Source organism: Dunckerocampus dactyliophorus, chromosome 11 (genome assembly GCF_027744805.1).
Source record: "Dunckerocampus dactyliophorus isolate RoL2022-P2 chromosome 11, RoL_Ddac_1.1, whole genome shotgun sequence".
In the NCBI taxonomy this organism is placed as follows: Eukaryota; Metazoa; Chordata; class Actinopteri; order Syngnathiformes; family Syngnathidae; genus Dunckerocampus; species Dunckerocampus dactyliophorus.
Genome location: NC_072829.1, coordinates 13,185,568 through 13,213,198, shown reverse-complemented (window position 1 = coordinate 13,213,198; position 27,631 = coordinate 13,185,568). Strand labels below are relative to the sequence as shown.

General features: G+C 42.1%; 1 protein-coding gene across 7 annotated transcripts in view; it reads right to left on the bottom strand.

Moving 5' to 3' along the window:
• LOC129189766 (uncharacterized) overlaps nucleotides 1-27,631 on the bottom strand; it is a 69,261-nt gene that overhangs the window by 15,592 nt on the left and 26,038 nt on the right. The window contains exons 1-3 of one of the 7 annotated variants that reach the window (XR_008572868.1): nucleotides 25,339-26,507; nucleotides 19,138-19,202; nucleotides 9,653-11,682 (exon numbers count right to left, since the gene is read on the bottom strand). The gene's annotated coding sequence lies outside the window, so the exon portion shown is untranslated. Of the gene's footprint in view, nucleotides 1-9,652; nucleotides 11,683-15,451; nucleotides 19,203-19,294; nucleotides 20,149-25,338; nucleotides 26,508-27,482; nucleotides 27,566-27,631 lie in introns of those variants that run through there. The other 6 variants (XR_008572866.1, XM_054791823.1, XR_008572867.1 and 3 more) reach the window with 6 other exon arrangements.

Here is a 27,631-nt window from a genome sequence, read left to right as displayed (position 1 = left end):
CAACATGCTGCTTTTGAAATAACCCAACAGCCTCCTTGCCTTTTCACATTTGGAGGACTGACAATGCTGGACTCAGTCCAGGAGCCTTTTTAACAGGTTTAGAGAATGAGCCATGGAAACGAAGGCCTGGTGCAGCTTCAGCTCCCTGTCACAGGCATGTCGGGTGCTCTATCAGTCACCAGATGTGATGTTGGATTTGTATTCTGTATTGATCGATGAGGGGGGTTTTCAGACGGGCGGAATTTCACTACACCAAGTAGTGTAGACCGCTCATATTTTCATCTGGACAAAACAAAAAGGCAAAACGCGTTCAACTTGTTTTAAGTCAAACTCACTGCAGGAACCTTCTGCACCTCAGCTTTGGCCTTGCCTTTCTCTTTGTAGTGTTTGTCCTCAATCACAGCTTTTATACTACTATTTTTTTCCAACGGTACTCATATTATCCATTTCACCACATGCACCTTTCTTGTTGGTAAAACGTACATTGGAGCAATTTTGTGACAAAGTCCCAGAATCCTTGACACCAAGGCCTCATCCAGCTCCTCCTTTGTAGTCACTGGGAAAAATAGTTTTGTTTTTTTTATATAAAGGTATTTGTTTTTATCACTTTCATGAATTGATATCATGGTTGGGTCATAAATGTAAAAAGGGAAACGCATGTCTCTGTAGTATGATATTTTTAAATGGCATGGGTTCAGCTCAATCTTGGCACAAAACAAACACTTTACCTAGCAATGAAAAGAAGACAGCAGACAACCTCTAAACACAAGCCTCGATACGTAAAGAAGGGTAAATGACGCGGATTGCATCATGACGTTTTCCGTGCGTCGAGATGTTGTCTGTGGGTTTTTTTTCCAAGTCACGCATGTAAACCGGTTATTCCGAATGTTTCAGAAACTGAAATATTGACCTTAACCCGAATATTGACTGAATGTAAACTTAGTGAGAAACATTACCAGTAGTTGTGAATTGTACCTTCCAAACATATATGTGCTTTACTGAGCTTCTTCGCTTGTAAAAGTTGAATCCCAAATCCTATCCCTTCCCCTCCGTCTTACCCCTTAAAATGGGAGGCCACTTCATTCTCGTTGCATAATCACCCACAGCTTTCTGGCTGTGATGTTGGGAAATGACACAATTAAATTGTTAAAGTAAGGTGCATACTTTTCTACATTATTTCACTCTTATAAAGCCTAGCCCCAAACACATATAAACATTGTTACTAACATTTATTGTGACATTTGACATTTATTGTAACATTTATGTGACATTTATTGCCAAACAACAAAAACTAATAAAGAAGAGCTTTACAACCAGCACTGTAAAAACATTTATTAAAATAGAAAATGTATAAAGTATGCATATGAAATAGAAATAACACTACACAACATTAACAAATGTAGAAACCTTACCAACCATTATTTCAAGGTTTTAAAACCTCCCTGTTTTGGCCTCTGTCTTCTGTCCTTGATGTTCTCGCTCAGATTATTTTGTAAGAAAGTCCAGAATGGCATTTTTTAAAAGTCTTCTTCATCATACTGGGATTCCAGCTTAATATAATGTGACGCTGCAATGGTCTGAAGTGCTGTGTGGTGTTGCAGAGGTTTGTGGCAATGTGCTCTTCTGGTGTGCAGCATCTCCTGCAGGAATGACACATACTATGGAGCCTACTTCTGGTCATGTGATGGTGACGAGGCAGTGATGGGTCGGTGACGTCATCATTCTCGTATTGCCTGTATACACACCCACTCACACTGTTTCCGTGTGGATAGCCCCTCAGTTGTCTTGAAGTTGATGTTTTCATTGTAAATTTTCAGTGGTACAGGAGTGATAGGAGTAACAGATACTCGCCGTGATATTTTTATATATCAACTAAAAAGACAGGAACTTATCTCTTGTTTGGGTGGCTTTATTTCAGAGCGGGCAGCAACATCTTGTCTCATACGCCACAGATGCCTAACATATTAGTCAGATTTAGGGGCATTGAAGTGTAACATGACACATACACTAAAAACATATATACTGTAAGTTGCTCCAGAGTACAAGTTGCAGGACCAGCCAAACCACGAAAAAAAGTGTGACTTATCCTCCGGAAAATACGGTAAATAAACTTTGGCAATCTGGTGTGCTGTCCACATATGGCCATGTTGTTTAGATGTTTTACTGAGCTCAGTGACAATTCCGGATCAATACTATATACTGAATACCATAAAAATATAATTGTTGGTGGACTACGGTGGCTATAATTCACAGCAAACAGACTTTACTACGATGTACTGCATTACATGATTGATTATGAGCGCCACACACGGGAGGCGACAAACAACTGCGATTGGCAAAACTTATCGCCATAGTGTAGCAAACCCTGCACATGGGAGGCGACAAGCGGCTGTGACCAGCGATGTTCTCACATCCAGAGCGAATTACCAGTCTCCCACGGTTTTGATTGGCTGTCAGATGTGGAAGGAATTTGGGGGTACCAATGTAGTTCAGAGGAGGAAAAGCGGCTGGTGGTCATCGAGTACTCTTGCTGGTATTGAAGATAAACTTACATAAATGTCCATGTAAATTAATGTAAACTTAACTGCCAACGAGTTCCCATGCCACTGCTTTTTTTTGTAATATCTCTATATTCTTTTTTAGAAAAGGCAAATAGCTCCGGAAAATCTGACATGGCAGATTTAAATTTTTTCCTCCATGTTTACCTGCCAGAGTGTACTGATTTGCATCCTGTCTGCTCATTGGTCGATCAATGAAGCTCCCGCTGATTGGTCCTCGTCTGGGTGACAGCGATGAAAAGTTGAAAATTTTTCAACTTTCTGGGATCGCGTCGCAAGCCAGTGTGTGCACGATGACATGCACGAGCACGAAATTTAACACGCACGAATTTTGCTCGTCGCTTGGCTGGACGGTGACTTGGATAATCGCCCTGGTGTGCAGGGTCCGCTAAAAATGAATGGTCTATAGGCGACGTCGCCTCCCGTGTGTGGTGCCCATTAGACAGTTAATATAAAACACAAACTTCACAGTACAGCTCAATAAAATTGTTTCTACAAGAGCCCCGTGACCTAGTTAGAGATTTTAATATCCAACTTACAATAAACAGGCTAATGTAGTAACTATCTAATCATTACTAATCATCGAGGAAAAGGCTTCTTGAGACGTCATCTGTACTTCTGTGTAGAAGGTGTCGGACGTTTCGCTCCTCATCCGAAGAGCTTCGTCAGCAAACTAATAAGTGCTGGTAGCTTAGGCCTTAAATACAGTAAGAGTGGGCGGAATTGGTGTGCCAACACCCTCCTCCTATTGGTTCGTTACACTAAGCCTGGGCGGAGCAGTGGTATAATCCTATCCTGTTATTCACACCTACGATAAAAGGGAAGTGTCGCTCCCTGAATTGGGTATGAACGACTCTGATACTGGCTACCCAATTCAGGGAGCGACACTTCCCTTTTATCGTAGGTGTGAATAACAGGATAGGATTATACCACTGCTCCGCCCAGGCTTAGTGTAACGAACCAATAGGAGGAGGGTGTTGGCACACCAATTCCGCCCACTCTTACTGTATTTAAGGCCTAAGCTACCAGCACTTATTAGTTTGCTGACGAAGCTCTTCGGATGAGGAGCGAAACGTCCGACACCTTCTACACAGAAGTACAGATGACGTCTCAAGAAGCCTTTTCCTCGATGGACAACTCCTGTACGACTGAGAGCCTACACAGACGCATTACTAATCATCACTAATCATTTTGAAATGCAGTAGATTACAGTGAAGTTAGATATTAGCTGGCCAGTCCTAACTAGCGACAACCAACAATTTAAAACATGGCGAATATTTACTTAGCTAATAGCTAATAAAACATGACTGGCATCACTATGAATAAATAAATCAATAATTATCCAAAATTACTTACATTTATATGCTTCTTTCTGTCTCTGCTCTGCCGTCTTGTCAGCAGGAGTGATGCATCCGAGGAAACTTCTCATACCATTGATCTTTTAAAATAATTTACAACAAATGCCGATATGTGTCAAAATGCCAAATGTCATAGTTGATAATCGACCCAGCCGATTATTGACCCGTCAATCACAACAGTTGGATATTGTTTTCATATATTTGTTAAAGTTTAAATATCGAGAGATATATATCTTACATTGACAAAAAATATTAAAATAGTAAATTAACATTTATGGCCACATAAAGACACAAAAATGTTGAAAATTGGTATGGCTGACTGGTACTGTATTGGTTCAAATGTGAAACATACCCGCCCCTAGTAACACGAGTGTAAAAGTGACTAGGGTGTTATTTCATGTATAGAGGACTCTAATAATGTTATGCGTATTTAGAAAGGTGTAAACAGCTTTTCTATGCCATAACTATGAAAATATTCCATTTACAGTATGCAGTAGGAATCCTACTTCATGGAAATGTATTTGTCACGGTCAGGTCTGGAACCAGGCCGCACGGTGGCCGTGTGGTTAGCATGATGGCCACACAGTCAGGCGATCAGGAAGTTCGAATCGGAGTTTGCATATTCTCCCTGTGCGTGTGTGGGTTTTCTCCAGGTACTCCGGTTCCAAAAACATGCATGTTAGGTTAATTGGAGAATTTAAATTGTCCGTAGGTATGAATGTGAGTGTGCATGCTTATTTGTCTATTTGTGCCCTATGATTGGCTCGGGACCAGTCCAGGGTCCAGGGTGGACCCCGCCCCGGCTCCGGCATACGCGATCCTAATGAGGAAAAGCAGCATAGAGAATGAATGAAAAAAGTCTGGAACCAATTAATGAGGAATTAATTAATTATTCATTAATGAGGGATTACATGCATCCTATCCTTCCCCAGGAAAAGATCTGTTACTTTGTATAACTCTGACCACCTTCTGTTTTGTTTGAAAGTCCAGTTTGGATAGGTTTTTGAGTTTAGGTATCTAATCCTCCAATTTGGCAGTCAGATTCATTCATTCAGCAGATAATAAAAATATCTTGAATGCATTTGACATCTTGCTGAGTGCTGATCCTTGTTGACACATTGATGCTGGGCGGATGTTTGTGTATTTCAATAAATACACAGAAAAAACTTTTCTGTGTATTTCCTGGTTCAACTCAAATACAAAATATGCTGAACTTTGAAAATAAAGATGCTGACCTTTATAGAAGTTTGAAGAGACCCTGTAATTGTAGTGTTGCATGGAAGATGGAGTCTTTTGACTTACTGGACTGTTCTGGTGTGTCTGTTATGCTCCAGCCTCAGGAGTACCCCATTAAAGATCGTTCCTACCATAAATAATGATTCAAATATGGAGAGATGTTGGAGAGGAAGTGCAGAAGGGACAACAAGAAAGATGAGTGGAGTGCTTGGCTTAATCCTTCTGCAGCGGCTTTCCACTTCAAACACAGACCAACAGCACACTCATGTGTCCAAACTTGGCAAGGAACATTTTTCTTTTCACACAATGTTGTCTGAGAGATGTTGAAGTTATATGGCACCGTTTTAATGAGGCAAATGGGACAGGGCACATAACTCCGCTCAGCATTAATTTTCTCCAATTGTAAAGTTCAGTACATTATGAAGCTTGGCTTATGCTATTTATAATCAAAAGGCTAATGATATTCTATAACAACAAAGACATTTAAAATTGAGTATGTCAAATATGAGTCATGAACAGGAAAACAATAATGATATTGTTGTATTTTGAGCACAACTCAAAAATAAATGCTGAGTTTTTTTTTTTTTTATGTAAGCAAGTAACTCAATACATAATGCAACACAGTGATCCTTGTTTGTTGCAGTTAATTGATGCAAGACCTGACTCTGATAAGTACATTTCTGTGAAGTAGAGTTCCTTATTTATAAATTGAATATTTTCATAGTTACGGCATAGAAACCTTCTAAATATGTTTTTTTTTTAGCATTATTAGAGGCCTCTAGACATGAACCAATAGCCTATCATCATCTTTACAGTTGTATTCCCCAATATAGTAGACATAAGAGAAAATAAGACTCGTTCTCATGTGTGTTACTGTAGGGGAGCTGAGTTGGGAAAAGGAGGTGTTCAGAATTGAGTTTTAGCTTGCATTGAGTTACGGGCGTTGTGCCTGTTGTGAGATCATTGAAATCTGCAATAAAGGCCTGTTGTTCTAGTGGTCAAGTCTAGTGCTTGTGTGTCTCACTGAACATTACAGTAACATTACTGACACCTTGTGACCAGAGTATAATACTACATATCACGTCTTTGAATGTGTCTTCTGAATATATTAAATTTTTGTTTTACTTAATTTAGCCATTTTTATGCTTGAGAATGCTTAATTTAGGCAAAACAAATATTAACATTTGCTTAAATATGTATAAGTTTAAAATAATAATAGTATAGAGTGATGCGCAAAATTGCAAGGGATTTTTATTCATTCAACTAGTTGGGAATGACTTCAGACCGGCCCACGAGCTCAGTTTATTTTAGCAGCAGATTCCTAAAAACACCAAAGCGCTGTCATTTCAAGCAGGGTTGTCCAAAATGTTGTTTTTTACTGGTCCAGTAGCACATTTTAAAAATACAATTGAACAAGACAACAGCTAAAAGTAGGGAAAAATCTAGCAAAAATGATGACTGTAACATAAAAAAAATGTTATTATATAAAATTTTAAATTGAGGAAATGCTGATATGAATAAAACTACTACTACTCATTTCTGGACGTAATGTCATTGGGGTATCACCACTCCACTAAAGTTGAACGCTTCTCAAGGTAGATCGTCGACTTGGTTCAGGACATTTTTCATTAAAATAGTAGTCATACCAAAATGTTTCATTGCTGCTGGATGTTCATAGTATCCGAGTGATACTTTAAGTTTGTATTCTTTTCCAAAAGACAAAGGTTTAAGACAATGGACGACACAAGTACAGAGAATGAGAGAGAAATGGACTTCTGTCCTTTGCAGTGATCATTTCACTGATGATTACTTCGAAGGAACATCTTCTTTACAATAGGTTTTTGGCTTTAAAATACAGCATGAACACAAAAAAAAAAGGATGCTATTCCAACTATTAAGGAAAGAAACAGTCAAAGCAGAACATACCAACACACAGGCATCAAAACAAGAAAGAATTACCACTGTTTCCAAGTTGGTACAGAAGAGCGTACATTATGTCTTGTTTACATAATGTCTTTTAAAAATATTTTATGAATTAATCCGCCCACAAACTGTCCCCACGTTTCTCAACCTGGTTAATTTTACAAGGGAAAGTTTTAGCCCATAAATACTGTGATGTCATCAACTCTTGAAGATAAAGTCAAGGAAAAAATTATTAGATCACCCTTGTTTCTTCAGTTTACTGATCCATTTTAATGCCTGGTACTACTAAAGGTACATTTGTTTGGACAAATATGATGATGATAACAAATACAATTAATTTAAGAGCTGATATCAACTTCCATGGTTTTCTTGACAATAACCAAAATCGCTTAAGTTCTTACATGAATAGCTAAAGCATTGTACTGCCAAAAATCTAACTGTTATGAGCCATTTTTGTTGTCATTGTTATATTTGTCCAAACAAAGGTATCATTAGTTGTATCAGGCATTGAACTGAACAAGAAACAGAAGAAACAAGGGTGATCTAATAATTTTGTCCATGACTGTATAACACAATCGAAAATCCAAGTGCTTTTAATTGCAAATGGATCAAAATGCAAAGCTAAAATGCTGGTGGTGAAATTAGATAGGTGGTTAGATAGGTGGTGTATTTATGTAAGAACAGCATGTAAAACGTAAAAATATTATAATCCATACAAATATTATTATTAGGGATGAGCGAGTACTACACTCTGTATCTGTTCACCCATCTAAATGATCCGTATCCGTAGCTGTACGCAGAGTGGGCGGGGCATACACCGGAAGTGGGCGTGGTTTAACTGGAAATGGGGGAGGCTTAAACCTGTGCATTATTTTACATCTGAAATTGACATGGATTGATCAGAAGTTGCTGTATTTATTGTTTATTATTCAGCTATATGTGTACTGTGTATGTGTGTAAGTGATCTGTAAAACTTCATTATTTGATTATTTTTTAATGATCTGTGTGAAGTTGGTGATCCATGCAAACATCCAGGGATGGCAAACAGGGAAATAATCTGTCAGCCTTGTTCACTATATTTTTCTCAAAAGCACCGCGTTCAGTACTACAAGCAAAGTTTTCCAACTGACTTTATATCACCAGGCAAATTATAAGTAAGCAGACGAAAAAAAAAAATGTCAGTATACGCACGAGCTGTATACAGCTGTCTTGTGAAATGCACCGCGTACATTACGAAACAAGCTTAAAATTGCAATGTGCATACTGCAACGTATTGAGAGGAGTGTAATATTTTACCACGCTTATGTATATAATATAGTATGATAGCCATACAGGCAGAATGTTTGATGCAACGCTTGTACAGGTGTACCTAATGTTGTGGCCTGCCAATGGAGGTTACTGTTAGCACTGTCTGTGTACTGCCAAATGAAAATTAACAAAATGTTTATATTGTAGGTGGCACGCCTGTTTTATAATGACTTCATGGAATACAACAAAAATACATTTCAAGGAAAAAAGCGGTCATGCTACCCCAATTGAGTTGCGTAACTGACTGACGCAACACAAGCCTGCACAGCACTGTTTTGTCAAATGCACCGCGTACTTACCAAGTAACTTTACATACAAACCGAAATAGAGGCGAGCTGAGGAAAACCTAATAAAGTGGGGGCAGTAGGCAATGCCACATGAGCCGTTTTGAACTTGCCAATTGCACTGTGTACGTGAATGAGGGACCAATCAACTCCTCTGTGGCTGCAGCCAGTCTCGTCAGGGGCGGTCGCTGTGTGTGACTGGCCAATCACAGAATAATGACGAGATGTTTCATGCTCGTACTCTGCAAAAATGCATTATCCGTAACGGATACTCGTTTATTATTTACTGAAAATGGTTTATGGAAAATGGTTTAAAAACCAAAAACAAATTCAAAGTTCTCGTCTCCTTCAACGCCACAAAACTGCCTGTTTATACTTTGCCAGGGAGCATCAAATATGGGACATTGAAAGATAAAAAAAGTTTTATTCTTTGATTAGAAAATGTTTGCCTTGACGGTCCAGATGGCTTCCAACGTTACTGGCATGGCAAGGAGATGCCACCTGAGATGTTTTCTACCCGGCACAGCGGAGGGGGATCCATGATCTAGGGTGCTTTTTCATTCAGTGGAACACTGGAGCTGCAGGTGGTGCAGGGTCATCAAACGACGTCGGCTTACGTGTAGATGTTGCAGCGGGCATCCCTCATGACTGAGGGCCCTCGTCTGTGTGGTAAACGCTGGGATTTTCAACAGGACAACGCTGCAGTTCACAATGCTCGCTTGACCAAGGACTTCTTCAGGGAGAATAACATCACTCTTTTGGACCATCCTGCATGTTCCCCTGATTTAAATCCCATAGAGAACATTTGGGGATGGATGGCAAGGGAAGTTTATAAAAAATGGCCATCAGTTCCAGACAGTTGATGCCCTTCGTGAAGGCATCTTCACCATTTGGAGCAATGTTCCCACTAGCCTCCTGGAAACAATTTCATCAAGCGTGCACAATTTTTTTTAATTTTGAAGTGATTAACAAGAACGGTGGAGCTACTCATTACTGAGTCCTACTGAGAACATTTTTTGTTCTGGTTTGGTCAGTTTTTTGTTCTTTTTTGAGCGATGGTCTTAAACTTTTGATCAGCTGATAAACAGCCTATTTCAGTTGATTTGTTGTTTTCAAAAAATTACTTTTTCAAAGTGCTTTTTGTCTCACTCCCCCTTCTTGCTTTTGCATAATGTAGCTCTACTTAAAACCTCCAAATGTAAGATCCAAATGTGCAAAATGCAAATTCTAGCAATTTTCCAACTGGTCTTAAGATTTTGATCAGGTCTGTACCATGCTAGAAGTCCAAGCAAATGCCATTATTGACACACAACTTGTTCAGGTACATTTGTGGAAATAGTTTTATTTAATTTTTTTGTCAATAACCATGATGAAGAAACTCTAGACTATTCTGCAAGCGTATCTGATAAATGTCATGTCTTTTTTTTTTTTTCCCCAGAGTAATGAAGTTGGTGGTGTGACTCACATGGAGAAGGAAGGCCTGATACGATCAATTCATTTTCTGGAGGACCAAGGCTTGGATATACTGAATATAGTAACAGACCGTCGTACAGATTAGAAAATGGCTGAGGGAGAGTATGCCTCGAATAACTCATCAGTTTGGCATATGGCACATAGCTAAAGGTAAGCAAAAATATGTTTATTTTTCAATTTTTGTGGTTCTCTGGTATTTTCTTGCAAAGTTAACATTAGATTTTATTATTATGACACATTTCTTCAAAAAGTATTTTTTTTTTTCTCAGTTTGGAAAAGAGAATCTCGTTTCTAAAGAGAAGGATTGCAATCAGCTGTCAGACTGAATGAACACCACCTTTACTGGTCAGTGGTCTCAACACCACCTGGTCAACCAGATGTTATTGCAAAGTCTTTGCAGTCTTTGATCTCTTCCTTGGTTGTTTACACAAACGTCTTACTTGATAAGGCATCAAATATTCTGCTTATAAATTAAATTATCATCATATGTGACATAATTTCATTTTTTTTTCCAGGTACAAATTTGAAAAGTACTTCCTCTTTTTCAGAACAATCATGGCCATCCTTCATTCCACTAAAAATGCAGAGAGAGCACAAAAAAACAACAGTGGGAGGCCAAGCAAGATTTGGTTTATATTTTCCCAAATGGAAAAAAGATGGCTACACAGCCAGAAAACGTCTTCAAAACCCTACTTTTGGTAAATTGTTTAAAGTATTTTTTGTGGAAAGTTTTGGTTTTATAATATTGTGTCCTTTTGTTTGCAAAATGAATCTTGAAGATTTAGTTTTCAAGTGTTTTTTTTATTCAATACACAGAGTAATAATAAAAATAATACTCTTTTTATAAACAAGTATTTCAACAAAAGATTTGAATTTGTAAACTGTTTCAATAACCTCTTCTGAAAGAGTACTACATTTCACCTATTATTCACCATGAAAACTTCCTTTTTGTTAGTAATATATCCAAAGAGTTACTTGAGCATTGCAAAACACAACCCGAGGATCAGCCAGGCTTTGATCCAGAAGAACACCCTCCGCTGAGCAGTGGTTTTCAGCGCCCAGACAAGGAGACTATCACTAGAAACTGTCAAGATATTAATCTGGTTTGTCATTCCAGAGGAGGTAGATGGAATGCAACATATTCAGCTGATGGAAAGGTGTTGCTGATCACATTTACAGCGAATGATGGTAGAGGCACATTGCGATGTCTTCCCAAGTGTCCCCAACACATCCTCACAAATTGCCTGTATGCTATGTATCTGTATTTCCTGAAAAGAAATGGACGAAACCATTTCTGTTTTGGTGCAGATTAATGATGCATAGTTTCTGTTTTCTTTGATATTACATTTTATAATTATATACCATTAACATTTGATGTTTTTATTATTTATAAGCAAAGTGTGCAATTCTCAGTACATCTGCATCGAGACGCCACGCCTTGAAGCTTGACAGTTCTGTGACACACCTCCTCACATCTTAGTGAATTTCCTCAGTTTCTTGGCAATGACTTGTGGTATAGTCTGGCAGTTGTTACACATGCACCTGAAATAAATAACGGTATTTTCATGACAAAATATTTACAACAGAGGTGTCAAACTCGTGCCATGGAGTGCCGAAACACTCCAGGTTTTCTTTCCAGCCAGTCACTAAAACAGGTGATTTTAATGATCAACACCTTCAGTTTGAGGGAAGGAGCTCATCAATTAAACCACCTGCTGAAGAAACTGGTGGGAGAGAAAAGCTGCAGCTTCTCGGCCCTCCAGGGCACGAGTTTGACACATGTGATTTACAAAATCAGTAATCCTTTATTTTACATGTCTAGATAGCTATTGCATTTTCATGTTGCCAGTGAAACAACATAACCAACATGAAGATAAAAGTAGAGTTTATACATATAATTTGAAAAGTAATAAGACTAAGTTTACGGACACGGCCCTGACACAAATAAAGGCTGTGGTAAGTAAATGTTGCTATTAATCTTATTTTTTGATAAACTGTCGAAAGAAAAGAGAGAAACTGAGCGCCGAGGACATATTAGCTCTGTCTTGTAAACTTAAACCCTATAAACCCTTAAAATTAATATTAATCTAACGTATAATATTACCATGAATAAAAAAAAAAAATATTAAATATTCAGCTGCTGCTTTGTGTTTTTCATGTAGCTTCTAGTCTGGATAGTACAATGGTGCGTAATGGTGTTTATCATAAATGACAAATGATATCCATCAGTATCATATTAAGTAGCAACACTTTCCACAAATATGTTTAAGTCAACAGCAGCATGATGTTTTCATGCAGTGATGGATAAATCTATATTGGCTCCATTACATGTTTATTTTTAACATATGAGTTCATTTCACCACTTAAAATGTTTAATATTATAAAATTAATGGCCCTTATTTTTTATGGATTATAATAAATTTACATATTACATGCCGTCCTTACATAAATACACCACCTATCTAATTTCACCACTAACATTTTTATGCTCTGCGTTGTGATCCATTAACAATTAAAAGTGCTTGAATTATAGATTGTGTTATCTTCAAGATGTCTGTAAAGAGTTAGAGGTTTTTTTGGTTGCTGTTCTTTTTTTTTTTTTTAAATCACACTACATGTAAACTGGAAATGACAATACACTAAAAAAAACACAAATTGTACAAATGACTGGGCACTACTAAAACATTCTCTTTTGTTCCTTTATGTTAACATGAGATTAAATGTAGCTCCCATTTAAGACGCAAGATGGTTTGTATCTAAAGTTAATTGGCAAACGTGTTTCATTACATACGCGGTGCATTTGGCAAGACAGAGCTGTAAATGGCTCGTGCTGCATCGGTTTCTGCAGGTTTTTTTTTTGTCCCCCGTCTGCTTGCTTCTAATTTGACTGGTGATATAAAGTCATTTGGCAAACTTTGCTTGTGGTACTGAACGCGGTGCTTTCGAGACAAATATAGTGAACAAGGCAGAGAGATTGAGATTTTTTTTTTAGCCATTACGGCAGATGGTATTGTTGATCTAAATGCCCTTACATTCTCAACAGATTTGCTCAGCCAGGAAAAAGTGTAAAATACTGAAATTGATAATGGATAGTATATAGATTTAATTTGACGTTTTGTTGTTATAAAAATTTGGACCGGCCGGACCTGAGCAGGAGAGGATAGAAAAGAAGACAAAATAAAACAGAGAGGGATATACAGAGAGACAAGAACAGCAGAAACAACAACAACAACTGCAATGACAATAACAAAACAACACAAACAGGACTACATCAGCAAATAAAGACTATGATAGAGAGAACTAAATAATCAACAGCCAGAGTGATAATATTGAATTGAAACTGAAATTGTTGTATATATCAGTGGTAATAGTAGTACTGAACATAGTAACCATAGTAGTGAACAGAATGCCAATAACTGTAATGCACACAATTGTAATAACTATAATCATATTGCCGCCATCACCATCACTGTAATAAAAACCTAAAATGTACTGTGAGTATGTGTATATGTATGCGTGTACAGGTATCTCTGTGTATGTGCGCATGTCTTCATGTATATAAACGTGTATAAATGTGCGCGTACGTGTAATTGTCACTGAGAATGTATGAAAGGAGAGGGGATACCTCCCACCACCCAGCAAGCCCCATGGGGACGGGCAGAGTAAAAACCAGTCGCCCAAGAGCCAACCCGCAGATACGGGAGGACAGCTAACCCCCAAGACCAACAAGAGATCACAGGGCAGACAGGCACAGGGGACCACACACCAGCGGGCCCAGACGGGAACGCCACTCCCCACCCCCAGGGAGTGGAGCCCGTCCCGCCCCAGTCTACTCCATGCCTGACCCCCAACACAGGACCTCCTCGCCAGGTACGGAGGCGGTATCGCCCCCCCACCCTATGGAGGCCCGGGTGGCAGAGATTGAACACACCATGAAGCAAACCCCCGTGAAGCCCCATAACAAAAAAAACCACCAAAAAACTGGGTAATAAATAAATACAAATAAATAAATGCAGTCACATACACACACACACTGCGCAGGGCACCCAAGGTGCAGCGAAGTAGGGGATCCTGATGTCCCAGACCCACAACACAGATCCCGAGCTACCAAGGTGCATGCTCCCCACCCCCCGCCTGCCATCCAGGCCCACGGTCCCCGCAAGCGAGACCAAGCCGCACCCCATCACACAGCCCGGCCCCCTCAGCAGCCACCACCACGCAGCAACGCCAAGCCACCACTGCGGCATGCAGCCGACCAGTAGCAAGGTCCCCGCTCCCGGGAACCGCTCCCTCCACGCAAGCCTCAGCATCAACTGGCCCCAACAGGTCGTCCCGGGAAGGGCAGTCAAAACTGATGAAAAAAAATGCCTCACAAGCCAGGTCAACCCAAGTGATCCCCCAGGACACCATCTCATTACTCTCATTAGGAGCATGCCCCGACGTTGTGTGGCATGCGTACAAGCACGTGGGGGCCACACAAACTACTAAGAATCATTTTGAGTTGCTACAATGACATTTTGGGAAAATGGACCAGTCTGCTGCATCATTTTTTCACTTTCATTTTTGGGGTGTCTTTGATTTCCCCCCTCTATAGGGTGATCATTTTCATTTCTATCAAATTATGTGGCATCATTTTGTTACTAATACATCACCCACAAAATATTCAAGATCATTTTTCCCCCAGTTTAGATCTGATGTGTTTTCGATGTGTTCCTCTAATTTTTTTGAGCAGTATATATAAAATTGGGGACAGCTGATGTATGGTCACCTTCCCAGGACCCCCAAACCCTCAGTGTATATTGTGCAGTTAAAATTGAGGGGCGACTGAGTCAGAGGCATGCCAGGGTAAAAGGAGCCACCGCAAGGAAACCCCACGCTCCCGCCACGCCCGACCATGGACCCACCCCCCAAAGTCCTATACGTATGTGAACTGGTGCAGTGGAGCAGGAAGGACGAGGGCCAGGAAGGGACAGAAAAGCAAGCACCACACGAGAGGAGCGATATTCCGCCGGACGCCAAAGCACGTGCCCCTGCCAGCACTGCCTCCCGCCACGCCGCAGACCCCCGCCATCACCCAGCCACCAGTCGGAAAACGGAGGAAACCAGTCAGACACTAGCAAAGCCTGGGGACCGCCCGCCAAGCATCCCCGCACCCCGGCACCACACATCCCCCACCCCAAGCCCAAACTGTACATCCGAGACCCCCACGCACCACGGGTATTCCACCACGTACTCACCAAGCCGGCCCCCAGAGCAACCGACGATGCCAAACAACTGCCAGTCACTGGGGGGGAACAGCAACAGCAACGCACACAGTCCCCACACGTCACACATGTCTTACATAAATAAATAGATAAAATACAATAAAATTAGTAAATTAAAAGAAAAAAGAAAATTATTTAAAACCAACCTCCCTCAACCTACTAACCTCCCACCCAAGGGAGTTTAACCTGGTGAACGAGAGGGTAGTTTCCCTTCGCCTTCGGGTGGGAGCACGGGTCCTGACTGTTGTTTGTACTTATGCGCCAAACAGCAGTTCAGAATACCCGCCCTTTTTGTAGTCCTTAGAAGGAGTACCGAAGAGTGCTCCCTCTGGGGGTTCCTTTGTTCTGCTGGGGGACGTCAACGCTCACGTTAGCAGCGACAGTGAGACTTGGAGAGGTGCGATTGGGATGAACGGCCCCCCTGATCTGAACCCGAGCGGTGTTTTACTATTGGACTTCTGTGCTCGTCACAGATTGTCCAGAACAAACACCATGTTGAAGCATAAGGATGTTCATATACTGTATGCACCTGGCACCAGAACACCCTGGGCCGTAGTTCGATGATCGACTTTGTGGTCATGTCATCAGACCTGCGGCCACATGTTTTGGACACTCGAGTGATGAGAGGGGTTGTGAGCTGGCTCCGATGGTGGGGGAGGATGCTGGTCAGACCTGGCAGGCCCACACATATTGTGAGGGTCTTCTGGGAACGTATGGTAGAGTCCCCTGTCAAAAGGAGTTTCAACTAACACCTCCGAGAGAGCTTTGACCATGTTCCAAAGGAGGCGGCGGACATTGAGTCCGAGCAGGCCATGTTCCATGCCTCCATTGTCGAGGCGGCTGATCAAAGCTGTGGTCGCAAGTCATGGTGGTAATCCCAGAACCCATTGGTGGGCACCAGTGGTGAGAGATTCTCTCGAGCTGAAGAAGGTGTCCTATCGGGCCTTTTTGGCCCATGGTACTCCGGAGGCAGCTGACGTGTACCGGCAGGCCAAGAGGTCTGTGGCTCTGGCAGTCGCTGTGGCAAAAACTCGGACATGGGAGGAGTTCGGAGAAGTCATGGAGAACGACTCCCAGACGGCTTTGAAGAGATTCTGGACCACCATCCGCCGTCTCAGGAGGGTGAAGAGTGCATGGTCAACACAGTGTATGGTGGTGATGGTGTGCTGCTAATGTCGACTCGAGATGCTGTGGACTGGTGGAAGGAATACTGAAGACCTCCTCAATCTCACCGACACGTCTTACAGTGAGGAAGCAGTGCCTGGGGATTCTGCGGTAGGCTCTCCTATCTCTGGGGCTGTGGTTTCCAAGGTGGTTTATAAAACCCCTCGGTGGCAGGGCCCAGGGGTGGATGAGGTCCGCCCGGAGTTCCTTAAGGCCCTGGATGCTTTGGGCGTGTCTTGGTTGACACGACTCTGCAGTGTCGCATGGACATCGGGGACGGTGCCTCTGGATCTGCAGACCAGTGTGGTGGACCCCCTTTTTAAGAAGGGGGACCGGAGCATGTGTTTCAATTATCTTGCGATCACAATTCTCAGCTTTCCTGGTAAGGTTTATTCAGGGGTTCTGGAGAGGAGGCTCCGCTAGGATAGTTGAATCCCAGATTCAGGAGGAGCAGTGTGGTTTTCGTCCTGGTGGTGGAACTGTGGACCAGCTCTACACTCTTGGCAGGGTCCTTGAGAGTGCATGGGAGTTTGCCCAACCGGTCTACATGTGTTTTGTGGACTTGGAGAAGGCATTCGACCATGTTCCTCAAGGAATTCTGTGGGGAGTACTCCGGAAATATGGGGTACCGGACCACCTAATTTCGGCAGTTTGTTCCCAGTATGACCATTTTGGTTCCTATTGCAGACAATAAGTCAGACCCATTTCCAGTGAGGATTGGACTCCGCCAGGACTGTCCTTTGTCACCGATCCTGTTCATCACTTTTATGGACAGAATTTCTAGGCGTTGAGGGGTTCCGGTTTGGTGGCTGCGGGATTGGGTCTCTGCTTTTTACAGATGATGTGATCCTGCTGCCTTCATCGAGCCTTGACCTTCAACTCTCACTGGATTCATTCGCAGCTGAGTGTGAAGCGGCTGGGATGAGAATCAGCACCTCCACCTCAGAGTCCATGCTTCTCGCTCGGAAAAGGGTGGGGTGCCATCTTCGGTTTAAGGATAAGATCCTGCCCCAAGTGGAGGAGTTTAAGTACCTCGGGGTGTTCACGAGTGAGGAAAGGATGGAACGCTAGATCGACAGGCAGATTGGTGCGGCGTCTGCAGTGATGCGGACTCTGCATCGGTCCGTTGTGGTGAAGAGGGAGCTCTAGCCGAAAGGCAAAGCTCTCAATTTACCGGTCAATCTACGTTCCTACCACCTATGGTCATGAGCTTTGAGTATTGACCGAAAGGACAAAATCGCAGGTACAAGCAGCCGAAAGGAGTTTTCTCCGTAGGGTGGCTGGGCTCTCCCTTAGAGATAAGGTGAGAAGCATGTCATCCGGAAGAAGCTCGGAGTAGAACCGTTGCTCCTCTGCATCTAGAAAAGTTAAATGAGGTGGCTTACGCATCTGGTCAGGATGCCTCCCGGACGCCTCCCAGGGGAGGTGTTCAGGGCACGTCCAACCGGTAGAAGGCCTCGGGGAAGACCTAGGACATGTTGGAAAGACTATGTATCTCAACTGGCTTGGGAACGCCTCCAGATCCGCCGGGAGGAGCTGGACAAAGTACCTGGGGAGAGGGAAGTCTGGGCTTCCCTGCCTAGGCTGCTGCCCCCGCGACCCAACCTCGGATAAGCGGAAGAAGGTGGATGGATGAACATATTAAATATCAGTTACTCTTAGGTTGTACAGGACAAGGACAATGTAACTCACCCAATATGGTCTCCTTGTCACCTTTGTGTTGTGGGGTGAAGATTGTAGTCAAAATGTAATTTACTGAGTGATTTTATTCAGTAACATATACAAGCAGTTTTTAGAATAACTGTTTGTATTGACGTTTATTGATTGAATTATTAGTGAGTGCCTTAATATAAGTACAGAATAAATATAACTCTTATGATTAAGTGAATGAGTGATTACAAGTACTTTATAGAAATAATGCCTTATTAAATAATTAGCTGGGTAGATGAGCAAGTGTCTCAAAGGTTAACTTGTAATAGTAGTAGGGTGCACACACAGTATACAATAAACTGAAGGCCACCCAGTGTCAGCAGCCAGATATGGTCACAGAATGTAGCCTAAACAACTCAGACTATCAACTGCTGGTGTCACAACTTCGTCCAAGAATCCGGGAGGAAGTTATCTATGGAGAGACTGCCGCCAATTGTCCGAGCAAAACAATTATAAAGAGGCAGAAGGGACCATTGATTGGGACCTGTTTCTCTCCCTTCGGAGAGGAGGCGGAAGACGTCCATGAGAAGAGAATCAGTCCGGAGCTCCGGAGCTGCGCAATTATTCTGTCTGACTTATTTTCAATACTTTTTTTAGATCTAATCTGGAGTGTGAGTCTTCTTTCCTTCTCATAACTGGAGATTAACAAACATGTAAAGGGGAGGTGAAATTGACTTAATTTTCTAAAGTGGTCCTTTGACCTTTAGTAGGCTGTGGACAATTTAAATTTTGTCTCCAACAAGAGACACTGGAGAACAAAGGAAGTCTGTGATTAGGCGAGAAACATGGCATGCAAGCTGGCATAGTATAGAAGACGTTTACAATTCAATACAACTCAAAAATAAAAATGTTATCTTACCCAGTTTGTGCATCATATTTGTTGATAGGGTCATCTTGGACATTGTGTAGTTTCCTCACTACTTCCTGTAAGAAGAAATAAAAAATGTAAAGAAATTCATTTAGAACATGAAATAAAGTTGCATAGATAATATAAGATTTACAATAGCAACACTTACTGAAATGTTACAGTTTATTCCTCATTTCTCCCTTTTTTGCCAACTGCAACTGTTTCCTTCATTCATGAAATGACTCCTATTTGGTCCAACCACTGCTCTTGCATCTCCACCACCCCCTTTTACGTCCGAGTATGAATTAACCAAGTCATTGAGCCATTTGCTGACAAAGTTCACTCATCTGTTACTGTCCTATACTGAGTCACAAGCCGACAGTCAGAAGATGGATGGAAATCATTTTCAGTCGATCAAAGTGATAATCTATGGCAAGAAATATATACTTACTTTTGTAATACAATAATATTTGTATACGGCATGTGGACATTAAAGGCCTAATTCAGGGCCAGCTCAACATCATTGAATAAGGAGATTCTGCTCCATTTGAACGTGGCCAGGTCATGCAAAAGAGCTTGCACACAAAAGTTTTTATAATCCCTTTTCAGGAGAATATGTGGCTTAGATTTGGGGATTTTAGTATTTCTTGTTGCTGCGACGGCACAGTGATCACTGAGATCATTTGCAAATACACCTATACGTGTGTACTTTTGGGGGTGTTTGTTAAAATCAGTTAGATTAAAAATGATTTCAATGGGTTTTTGGTGTTTGGGCGGGTTGAAGAATTTACAAGTTGAGTCAGATTTAAAGAATCACAGACCGATTTAAGGTTGTCTGATAAAGTTAACCAGTCGAGGTTTAAATCTCCGACCAAAAGCAGCTCACTGACGTTTAACCCAGCTACAAATGATTTGAGTGAGGATAGAGCGTCAGGAGATGCAGAGGGCGGTCTATAGCACCCTATGATAGTAAGAGTTTGACGATGTGCAAAATTCAACCTTAGGGCAAGGTAAAGACTTCAAATTGTTTAGTTATGGAGAGGGAGGATAGCAGGGTAACGTTATATTTATTTTTAATATAAATTGCTACCCCACCACCTTTCCTTGGGCGATCGCATCGAAAGACATTATACCCACTAATTGCAATATCTTTATCCATATTTGCTTAAGTGAGCCAAGACTCTGACAAAAAAGGATGACTTTATTCAAGATAAAACATTTTTTCTTAGTGACACATGATGGGTGTCGGGTGTCGGCCACTGCGTGTCTGCGCGTGTGTGTGCGTGCGCGTCGGTGCGTAGGAGTGTGTATGTGCGTGCGCGTGGGTGCGTAGGAGTGTGTATGTGCGCATGTACGTGTGTGTGTGTACTTTTATTTATTTATTTTAGTTATTTATTTTTGGGGGCGGGAGGAGGGCATACAGGGGTTTGCTCCGTGGGGTCGGCTGCTGGGTGATACATCTCTGCCGCCCGTGCCTCCGCCGGGTGGGTGGAGGGTGTGCCTCCTGCATCCCTGGGCGGGGGGGGCCCTGTGTCGGGGGTCAGGCGGGGGTTGGCCCGGGGCGGGCTGGGCTTCGCTCCCTGGGGGTGGGGGTGGCGGGGGATTGGCGCTTCCGGCGTGGGCGTCTCTTTCATGACTACAATTATGTGTGACTGTTTCAATGCAGTATTGTCATTGTGATTACTATCATAGTTCATCATTTCATGACTGCTATTATGTGTGATTGTCATTGACAGCATTGTCATTGTGGTTGCTGCTGTTGTCCTTGTCTCTCTTTTTTGTCCCCCTCACATCCCCGCACCCCCCCTGTTTTTTTTTTCTCTTCTTCTCTGTCCCCTCCTGCTCCGGTCAGGTCGCTCCAAATTTGCTTAATAACAAGCATCAAAGTCAAATAAATTATGTATAACAGGGGAATTGTATATCACACTTCTCCCTGGCAGAGTAAATCTGTTGAGCACTTGACGGCATTTAGATGTACAATTCTATTCTTCTATTATTCAATTCTACAAGCGTAGACCCAAAGCTGCTGCCTCCTGTCCAAGTTAAGCAAGAGAGCATGGGAAAACAGCCAGCTGACCTTGACCACCAAACTGGAGCAAGATATAGCATGCGTGCATCCTCCTACACTGCTGTGTTGCAGCAAGTCCTGGCCGACCTACGCCAGACAGAAGAACTGCCGTGAAAGTTTCCATCTGCGCTGCCTGTGACACAACATGGGTATCGCGTGACAGGACAAACGCCCCTGTGATGGAGAAAGCAGGTTCTCTCAGCATGCATTTCATGCTTTGAAAGTGTCGACTGGGTTGGCTTGGACGGCCGCATTCCTCCTGTACGGTAAGCTGGCTACAGGACGCTGCCCAGTAGGTCGCTTGGCATTGCGCTTCAAGGATGTCTGCAAGCGTGACTCACAGGCATCAAATAAGAGACAACTGGGACTGACTGTTAGCACTGGGTACCTGGGGTCTCATCTATAAAAATGCGCGTGGAAATCTGGACTAAGTCTCTGTATGCCAGAAAACCAAAATGTGCGTACGGACAAAAATATTCAGACCTAAAAAAAGCGGTGTACGCACACAGTTCACACAGATCTCACCTGCTGTCTAACGCCCTGTCCACCTGAGAACGTTCTTGGGATTTTTTTATTTGGCGGGTTGAAAAAAAAACACGTTCACACTGTGCCGGATTAGTCAATAGTTGCATCCAGACAAGAACGGATAACTGAGTGAAAACAAGGGTCATCTACATGTGGCACTGTGAACAGCTACACGGACAGAACCACGTGACACAACAAACCATGGAAGAAGATAGAACATAATGCACATACGTCCGTTGTCTTCAGCTTTTCAAGGCTCGTAGAGACGTACGACAGAGTGGAATCACAGTGCGTCATTTTGGGAGTCCAAGCTAAGTAAATACCGGGAGAACGTTGACTGCGGTGAGTCATGACACTCAAAATATTCATATGTTGGCTTGTCGTCAAAGCTCACTTCTGGTCACATGACGGTGAAGGGGCTGTGACATAATTGTTTTTAAAAATTGTAGCAGATTTGCTTGTCCATACGGAAACGGTGAGCTGGCATTTTTAGATTTTCAAAAAAATACAGTTTGAAAGGCATCCAGAACACCATTCAGGTGTGAAGGCTGAAACTATCAAATACTTTGCCTTTTTGACCTGAAAACGTTTCCGTACACAACTCCACTCCATGTCACGCCCTCTTCACGCCTCCAATTCGTCATAAATGGTCAATGCAATACAGTCAAACTTGTCTATAGCGGCCACTAGAGGGTTGCTATAGACAGGTTGGCGTCCAGTCTGAATGTTGACCAGTAGAGGAAAAAAAAAGAAAAAAAAGGGGGAAAAAATAATAATGTTGACCAGTAAAGGGCACCGTGGGACTGCGGATAAAAGTTGTACAGGACTACTAGGCTTGTTATTATCCACGACCCACAGAACAAAGCTGTGCTAGCAATGTCTTACGCTTGTTTTTAATATTTTACTTTATACGTCAGAGTGTCATTACAGCTTTAGTTCATCAGGAAGTGACGGGAAGTGACGGTGGGCGTCCCGAGCAGGAGAGCTAGGCTCAGTGCTAGCTGTGAGTTTCAAGAGAGTTGGGAAGTGTGTTTATGTTGGCGTGGATGTAAAGTCCTGCAGTGTTCTCCGCTGTTAATAAAAGCGATTAAAGTGTATCGACGACGTGAGTCTCTCCTTCCCCACAACAAGCGGCATTACAGTATTGACCAGTGCACATTGTCTCACACCAGGAAACAAACGGTGTCATTGCCTGGACAGCTATGTAGTGGGGCTTGTTTAAACTTTGCCTTGTGGGCAAGCAGGAAGGAGAGACGATGCTGAGAGATGTGTGTGTTTTGAACTGCTCTCTGGAAGCCGCGTTCAATAAATAAAGTTGGCAGAAGCAACAGGAGAAGTTTCCTTCTTTGCTTCGGAGCTGGATAACACTGACAAGTTAAACTAGTAGCAAACGGAAAAGATGATGGCTTTTTTTTGTGTCGAATACAGAAGATGAGGACTTTGATGGATTTGTGGATGAGAACTGATCAAAAATAACGTGAGTACATTCTAAAATACTTCAATTAAGTACTACCGAACTTTTTTTATTGTAGTGTCGCTGGGAGCACGTCCTGTTCCCAGCCTACTTTGCGGTAATGTTTTGGTGCAAATGCTCTTAAAGTTACATGTTTGACCAGGAAATAGCAAGCTCAAAAGAAGATCTTGTGAATGATTGTGACTGAGCTAGGACTCAGTAATTAAAGTCTACACACGACGGCTTCATTGATTGAAAAACGAAACTTTTTCGTGCATGAAGCTTCTACTGGAGTCGGTAATTTGGCCACTATATGCGGTCAGATATTGACCAAGGGAGACAAAATGGGTGGCCGCTGGCCGCGTTGGACAGGTGACTGATATACACAGGGTCTATAACATGTAAATTTGCTGCGGGGGATTTTTCAGTGGCCGCTGTAGGCAGGTGGCCACTAAGACAGGTTTGACTGTATTTAATGGCCCTTGACTGCATTTCACTCGGTTATTCTGAATCATGGCTGCTGAGAAGCCAAAGACAAAGAAGGGGAACTTCAAGACTGAGGTGGAAACCTTAGTTGGAGAGCTAGAGGCCCGCAAAAAAATATTTGGAGGACACAATAGTGGCATTACAAACAAGAGGAAGATGAGCGAGTGGCAGCAAGTAGCATCCACTGTCAGAGTCAGTGGAACGGGGGCGCACTGTGGCAGAACTTAAAAAAAAAAGTGGTTGAATCTAAAAGTACACATTTTTATTTATAGTAAGCATGTTTTATTATATAATTCATGCCACATTTCAGATTTAAAACAGCATAGTAAAATAAGGTTAATTGAAAAGGTGGATACCAAGAGGCGGCTGTCCTCCACCATCAGAGTGTGGTAGCAACAGGTTGGGGGCCCAGTGAATGTTACCTTACGCCCAGTGACGCCAAAATAGCCTCCATTATTGGACTAGCGTGTGGCATTGTGTGTGTATAAGGAGACAGGTTATAAGTTTGTCTTTAGGCTGCAAGTTTGTGTATAGGGGCTTGGTCACATGGGCACATGTAGGTGTGCGTGCTTATGCACACAGAAGCAATAAATGGCGCACACTTGCATGAGCAGCAGAAAGAAAGACTGGGAAAGGCTGGGAAGCCGGAATTAGGGTCCTATTAAATCCGAAATCTGTTTTATTTTTCCCCAAATTCCATTTTAAATTTGTTGACTGTTTTGTTATGCATTTACAGTATATTGTCACGTTTCTTTACACAGCTGCAGCCATCAATTTAATATGCAAAATATCTGTTTGCCATCCTGGTTTGGTCTGATCAGTATCAAAGCTGATTTTTATAAACCTGCACCACGCCAAAGCCTATTCAGCATCTCTGTACAAGAATGTCATCAAGACGGAGGACCCATTCCGACCCTCTGAGCGGCTAAAAAGGTACAAGGAGACTGCAAAATTGTGTCAACAAAAAAAGCCATTTAAAGAACACACACCGCGCACAAGCCGCCAAACTGGGCATCGCGCCAGGAGCACGCCAGAGAAGCAAGGAGCCACGTCAGCTAAGCCACACCACTGCCATGCACTCTCTTGGAAACAGGTAGGCCACCTGTTTCGTTCTTGTCCGTGGATTACGGAATCCGCATCGAGACGCATGCACCGTATTTCAAAGGAGAACAGTGTAAATTGAGTGCACATATGCTGGTTTATTGAAGCATTGTGGCGCAACATTTACCTGCTTTAAGTATTCACTGGTGTGCAGGCCGCAGCGCTGATGAATTAATATTGCTTGTTTGTTTGATTATTTTGATGTGCATTGCAAATGTATTTGATGAGCAATGTTAAACATGGAAACAGAAAAAAGGGAAATTAAGTTGACAGCTAAAGCCTTGGAAAATACTGAACAGCTTCAGCGAGAACGCAAAAATGCTTTCAACAAGATCAAAGCACTCATTCCCACAAATAAAAGTGCACATGAAATAAAACGAAAATACTACAAAAATATCTTCAGTGTTGGATTACCTCATTTCATTGTGTAAAAATGCCACTGACCTGCACAATGAATTGATACCTCTACTCCCTGATTATGAAGTGGAAAAGCAAATCGAATGGTTCACAAGCATTATGTACTACAGTGTTACATTCAAGGAACAAGTCAAGGCGTGGATAAATGAGCATTCAGACCAACCACATGCTGTAATTTAGATCATCCTCCAGTGCCGTTCCCATCCCATGCACTGGACCTAGAGGATAACGTGCAACCGCAGGACAGCATTTCAGATCCTGGCAGCAGGAGAACAGAATCAAGTTATTCCTCCAGTACATCACATTATCTGCTCGAAAGACAGCTGCTGAGAATTTGGCAGTTCTGGCGGCATAACAAGTTCTTAAAGTAAAAGCATGCATTGGAGGAGGAATGGCAAAAGCTGCGCAGGAGGTGAGAACAATTTACACTGGAGAGTGAAATTGCTTAAATGGCAAAAAACATTGCTATAGATGCACAAAGCAGCATTTGTAGGAAATCTAGGTCAAAAGTCTCAGATGGAATGAACTCATACATGGCAAACAACTAAAACAACTCGATGCCAACACCGGTGCCATCACTGCCTATTGAACAAAAAATAAAAACGTGAAACCACACAAATAATTACAAACCCTGCAATGTCACTAACGCACCTGGTGTGACGCAGCAGATCCAAGACCCCTGAGTTCCAAGTGTAACCAGTCTCTTCTTGAAACACTCAGACCATGTTCACAGAAAATGCAGGACCACAAAATAACAGTTTATTGGACATTATGAGGAAGCAAAATGAAGTTAGAACACCCCTCATACAACAGCAATCCTTATCTGCTCTTCCTAAACGCAAAACCCCAATACTTGATGTCAACTAGGGAGGAGCGAGTACACCACTGTGTGTATATGCTCACCCATCTAAATGAACTGTATCCATATCTGTACTCTGCGTAGGCCGGGTATAAACCGGAAATGGTTGTGGTTTAACCGGAAGTGGGCGGGGCTTAAATCAGTACATGATTTAAAGTCTGAAATTGACAGATTGATCTGTAGTTGCTATATTTATTGTTTATTATTTAGCTATGTCTTTAAGTGATCTGTAAGACTTTAATTATTTTTTTATTTAATGATCTGTGTGAAGTTGGTGATTCATGTGAACATCCAGTAATGGCAAACTGGGAAATAATCTGTCAGCCTTGTTCACTGTAGTTCTCAAATGCACCGCGTTCAGTACTACGAGCAAAGTTTTCCGGCTGACGTTATATCAGCCAAATTAGAAGCAAGCAGACGAGAAAAAAACAACACCAGCAGTGACCGACGCAACACAAGCCATTTACAGCTCTGCCTCTCAAATGCACCGCATACGTAACGATCACAGTCAGCCTGGTCTGTGAGAGGTGCCAGGGCGCAGACTCAATACCAAATGACATTAAACACGTAAAGCTTTCACTAAACATTTAAAACAACGGCTTGTCAATACCTACACTTGTTAGCATTAAAGGGCTGCACTTGATGTGCTGTATACCCCATTTTGTTTTTGTATTTCTATATTTCTTTTATTACTATTTTATTGTTATACTTTTCTTTTTCTAAATGATCTTAACATTTCTCGAGAGACTGAACAAAAATACATTCACTTGATTATATAACAAAACACTGCACGTATAGAAAACAAAAAAAATACATGTCAATAGTAGCATGATAGATAAACCCAAAGAGAAATACAAGCACAGCAAAATTAAAACAAAAAGTAACACCTTAACATCCAAAATTATGCAAAACAAGAAAAAGCAATCAAAAAATTGCACCAAATCAAGCTAACGCACCAGATTGGTAATCTGTATTAGGAAGAGCTAAACCTAATGAATCCTTGCTTTATCCCACCAGTAGGAGGAGGCCATGCTCCGTTTAGGAGTGCCCCTGCACGCACCACATCGAATGCCATGGTGCTACTGTGCGACTCCACCGCGTGCTCAAGGATGGAAAGGTTTGGTTGTGAGGACAAAACAGATCAATATCGGACAAAGCAACAGCACCTCAGTACAACAGCAACAGTGCCTAAAAAGAGGACTTAATGCATTTAAGTGTTAATTGCCAGTGACAGGATGCACTTGTGGACAAGGGGTGTGGGGGAGAGTCAGAAGACAACAACAAATCAGGATGTTTTAAAGCAAGGAGTTTGTGTCAGCAAAAGTTCGTGGCTGCCGATATGATTCAAAGACGATATTGTTTCATTTAGAACGATACGATTCAGTAACTTTAAATCGATTCACTAACTTTTTAGCCAAACATACAACCAGTGTAACTGAAATAAATACCTGGATGCTGGACAATGGTCAAGTTTCCCAGTGTCACGGGCGGCGTGTAGCCATTAACAGGATCCCAAGATGCAGAGATGAGACTGTTTCAGTGTAACAAAAATGTTATACAAGTCGACACAATAAAAATACTAAACATAAACAGGACA